This window comes from Nannobrachium achirus (genome assembly GCF_963921795.1).
Source record: "Nannobrachium achirus genome assembly, contig: SCAFFOLD_272, whole genome shotgun sequence".
Taxonomy (NCBI): domain Eukaryota; kingdom Metazoa; phylum Chordata; class Actinopteri; order Myctophiformes; family Myctophidae; genus Nannobrachium; species Nannobrachium achirus.
Genome location: NW_027664843.1, coordinates 50,158 through 55,000, shown reverse-complemented (window position 1 = coordinate 55,000; position 4,843 = coordinate 50,158). Strand labels below are relative to the sequence as shown.

At 42.2% G+C, this 4,843-nt stretch overlaps 1 protein-coding gene across 1 annotated transcript in view; it reads right to left on the bottom strand.

Annotated features, from left to right (window-relative positions):
- Nucleotides 1–1,933, bottom strand: part of LOC308280773 (uncharacterized protein) — a 28,334-nt gene extending 26,401 nt beyond the window's left edge. Inside the window, exons 1-2 of the mRNA XM_080755091.1 lie at nucleotides 1,701–1,933; nucleotides 408–494 (exon numbers count right to left, since the gene is read on the bottom strand). The gene's annotated coding sequence lies outside the window, so the exon portion shown is untranslated. The remainder of the gene's footprint in view (nucleotides 1–407; nucleotides 495–1,700) is intronic.
- Nucleotides 1,934–4,843: the final 2,910 nt, after the last annotated feature.

The window sequence follows — 4,843 nt, the reverse complement described above, 5'->3', positions numbered from 1 at the left end:
AGACAAGCGTATCTGGGTATTGAAAACCTCAAGGGATGCGTCTATGACGTGTGTACCATGCGACCACTTAAACGTAAGATTTCCAATGCTAGCACTTTTGACTCACAGATGAAGTATATTAAAGTATATTGTAGGTAGTGTATCAAGATGACAGATATGTCACTTTAAAAAGGCCAAATTAAACTCATGGGACACTTTATTAGAACACAACAAAAATAGCTATGGCCTCAATAGTCAACCACTGAAATGATGATATTTCACGATGCCTCTCATAGGGATTGCATTGGCAGCTGCAGTACTCCGTTCATCCTTATCCAAAGTGGGGCCACTGTCACAATAGGAGGTGTGAATTTGTAGGAGCCTGGGTGTCTCTATAGAAGTAGTTTAGATCCTGCAACAGGTCTTACCTGGGAAGCAGAGAAGGTTCAGCTGGAGGAGAAGACAAGATGTTCAGTGTCAGATGTCTTCAGACCTGCAGTGATGAGCTCTTCTACCTGAGACACGCAGAGACATAACAATATGATTAGTTTATTATGTTTTACTACTGGTCTCAAACAAGCTCACTGTGAGCTTGTAGATCTACAACACTGTTACATGTATTATTCACAATAATGTAAAAACAGCTTGATTAAACTTTATTATGATGCATTAAAGACCTTGATTAAACTTTATTATGATGCATTAAAGACCTTGATTAAAAGTCATGGTCCATTGTCTAATGCCTTAGAAATGCTCCCTTTTTACAACCCCTGACATCTGAACACATACACACACGCACGCACAGACGCACGCACGCACGCACACACTGTAACTCTGAGAGTGTACAAATGGAACCAAATGGACCCTTACAGCTCTGTGACTCTGAGAGTGTACAAATGGAACCAAATGGACCCTTACAGCTCTGTAACTCTGAGAGTGTACAAATGGAACCAAATGGACCCTTACAGCTCTGTAACTGTGAGAGTGTACACATGGAACCAAATGGACCCTTAGGGGTCTGTAACTCTGAGAGTGTACATTAGGAACCAAATGGACCCTTACAGCTCTGTAACTCTGAGAGTGTACACATGGAACCAAATGGACCCTTACAGCTCTGTAACTCTGAGAGTGTACAAATGGAACCAAATGGACCCTTACGGCTCTGTGACTCTGAGAGTAAATGGAACCAAATGGACCCTTACGGCTCTGTAACTCTGAGAGTAAATGGAACCAAATGGACCCTTACGGCTCTGTAACTCTGAGAGTGTACAAATGGAACCAAATGGACCCTTACGGCTCTGTAACTGTGAGAGTGTACAAATGGAACCAAATGGACCCTTACGGCTCTGTGACTCTGAGAGTGTACAAATGGAACCAAATGGACCCTTACAGCTCTGTGACTCTGAGAGTGTACAAATGGAACCAAATGGACCCTTACAGCTCTGTGACTCTGAGAGTGTACAAATGGAACCAAATGGACCCTTACAGCTCTGTAACTCTGAGAGTATAAATAATAGTAAACGGGCAGATAGAGGAAGGCTGGCTGTTTCCTGGTGTTCACAGACAACACCCCAGAAGTTGCTCAATAGTCGTGCACGTGAGAACACACACACCACCACATGCACGTGAGGACGCACACACCACCACGTGCACGGATAGAGTTAGGTCTACATATTGACTCTACATATTGTACATACATGTGGTTCCAGTTTAATTCTTACCTTACATCAACCTGTAATCCTCTAGCTGTGTCGTTCAGAGTGAAATGTGGTCTCCAAATGCTTCAGTTTCTCAGCTGTTTCTGTTCTGTAAGGTACGTTAGGTGGTTTGATTCACGTGGCAACACGAACCTGGTTGTATGTTGTACACTAATTTCCTAAAGACTTGAGAAGTAAACAGTCAAAACCTCATTATTATATCTGTGACCGAAACACTACAAAGTTTACATAACAGTTTCTTCCTTCTGGTCTCAGTAGTTGTGGTCCCTCCTCTGAAACTCATGTTTGTGAGTCTGTTCAAGTCCCTCCTCTGATGGAACTGTTTTTTCTTTTTTTTCCTACTTCATACAAGTTGTCCTCATGTGACTTACAGTAAACTGACATGGGAGTGGCTCTAGGGCTGTGTGTGTGTGTGTGTGTGTGTGTGTGTGTGTGTGTGTGTGTGTGTGTGTGTGTGTGTGTGTGTGTGTGTGTGTGTGTGTGTGTGTGTGTGTGTGTGACTGGCTGGCTATAAGGTACTTAAAGTGCCAAGAGTAAAAGTACTCCACATGCAGAATGTCCAATGTAAAAGTAATACAAGTATAGAAGGGCTGAAGTTGTTGATGTTGTGTAACCTAATAATAATTAAAATCTACAAAGTAACTAGTAACCAAAGTTTTCAAGTAATTGTAGTGGAGTAGAAGTAAAAGTACTGACAGTTGGAAATACTCCAGTAAAGTAAAACAAGAAAGAAAGGAAAAACTCCCAGAGCTTGTTAAATACAGTACTTCAATACATTTACTTAGTTACTTTACACCATGCTATTATACACCATATGGTGATTATGAGTACATTTACTTATTTACTTTACACCATGCTACTATACACCATATGGTGATTATGAGTACATTTACTTAGTTACTTTACACCATGCTATTATACACCATATGGTGATTATGAGTACATTTACTTAGTTACTTTACACCTATTATACATCATATGGTGATTATGAGTACATTTACTTAGTTACTTTACACCTATTATACACCATATGGTGATTATGAGTACATTTACTTAGTTACTTTACACGCTGTGAGTCCGTCAGTCAGTCAGTCTGTCTGTCAGTCACAAGTCACATGTCACACTTTTGCCCTGCTCATATCTCCGCCAACGTTGCCCCGATCCATGCCAAATGTTGCACACACACTCCTTGTTTGCCAAACCACAACCTCCACCTATCATTTCTCACATGGCCCTCTTCTAGCGCCACCGTGAGGCCGAATCTTGCAAAACACATTTTTGGACACTACTCCTACACATTTTGCCCTAAAATCACGCTAATAATCGGTACACAGTATGTCTACACCCATCTCATCAACATGGATCTGTCCCATATAGCGCCACCTTCAGGCAGATTTTTTAAAACACATTTTTGGACACTGCTCCTACAGATTTTGCCCTAAAATCACGCTAATCGGTACACAGTATGTCTACACTGAGTACACTCATCTCATCAACATGGATCTGTCCCATTTAGCGCCACCTTCAGGCAGATTTTTTCAAACACATTTTTGGACACTGCTCCTACACATTTTGCCCTAAAATCACGCTGCGACCTGACGGTCACGGATTAGGGAGTCTTACTGGTACATCATATGGTGATTATGAGTACATGTACTTAGTTACTTTCCAGAGGACAGGGTTACGAGAGGAAACAGCAGATAAACTATTTGTTTGTCACGCAAGGCTCTCTGGCTTCATACCTGTGCTTTCATTAAGGTATTTCATACTTGTTCTGTCATGTGAACAGCGTGGCGTCTGTTCAGACGCGAAGGCGCACCCTTAGCAACAGGCATGATACATTTATTTTAAGAAGAAGTACATACCTATAATATAATTATAATACCTTGTTAAAGTGACCATTTTGTTAAAGTTATACCATGTAACTTTTTTTATAAAACAAATCTTAAAATTGTCCTAACTCTTAAATCGCTAAAGTTTTAGAACACCCACTCCGTTATTTTCAGCTTCTGAAGCCTTCTCTTTATATATTTTCTTCTAGCATTGACAGGGGCGGGATTTCCCGGCAAAATGACGTCATCATACACTACCGGCCAATCACAGCGAGGGTTATACACTGCCGGCCAATCACAGCGCATCTTGAAGTGGGGTCGCTAGCTATCACAATAGGGCGGCCATATTTGTAGGCGCCTGTGTGTCTCTATCTATACTCGGGTGAAACATTCCGTTTCTCCGGAATGCCTGAACGCACAGGAACCAGGGACCCCTCCAAAGATACATCTCGGCGAGGTGGAGGCAGACGCGGGGGTGACGCGGGGGTGTGAGGCCCGGTCTGCGGCGAAAAACGGCCGAAAGACGGGGACGCTACTGACCACTAGTTGAGCAACTTACACAGTATAGCTTTAAATGTTGCATTTGTAATTATTTTACTGTAATTTACCAACATAATAACCAGCACAGATAGACAAAGAGACATTCATGGATTTATAATATTAGAACTACATTTTATCTTCCCCCCTGGACCCAGGGTATGGCAGCTGCATACCCCTGCCATACCCACTTGACGCCCCTGTGTCACGCAGGCTTTGATACTGTAGTTTCTGGGGAATAGCTCCTATTAGACTGAATCAGACTGAAATACCTAAAGGCCAAGAAGGACTCGAGAGGAAAGATGAGGACAGCAGTGGAGTTGTTGAGTTGTTCCTGGTCCATTTATTGACAGAGTATAGATTGATTCCATGAGACAATGCATCTTGCTGAAGCAAGAGCTACCAGCCTTCCCGACAGTCCTCCGCCGTTCGCGGGCTTCTCTCCTTTCTAAGATACATTTTGCTATCACTTTAAGTACAATTCAGATCAAACACAGAGGAGGGGTCAAAGACTCCTATGTCATAGGTCAGAGGTGGAGGCATTTAGTCTCCAATTTAACGAAATGGGACCCTGTTTACACTAGGTTTGGGCTGTAAACACCCTGCGGTTTTTAGCTGCCTGTGGGCCTGGGGGAGGCAGGCACAGTTTATGACCTACTCCTTGGTTCACTATTTTTAACCCCAAACAAATGTAATGTCTTAAAGTACAGTTCTACCTTATTACTCAATGTGTATACTGTATGTCTCACTTGTATAAACCAAAACCCTTAAACATGT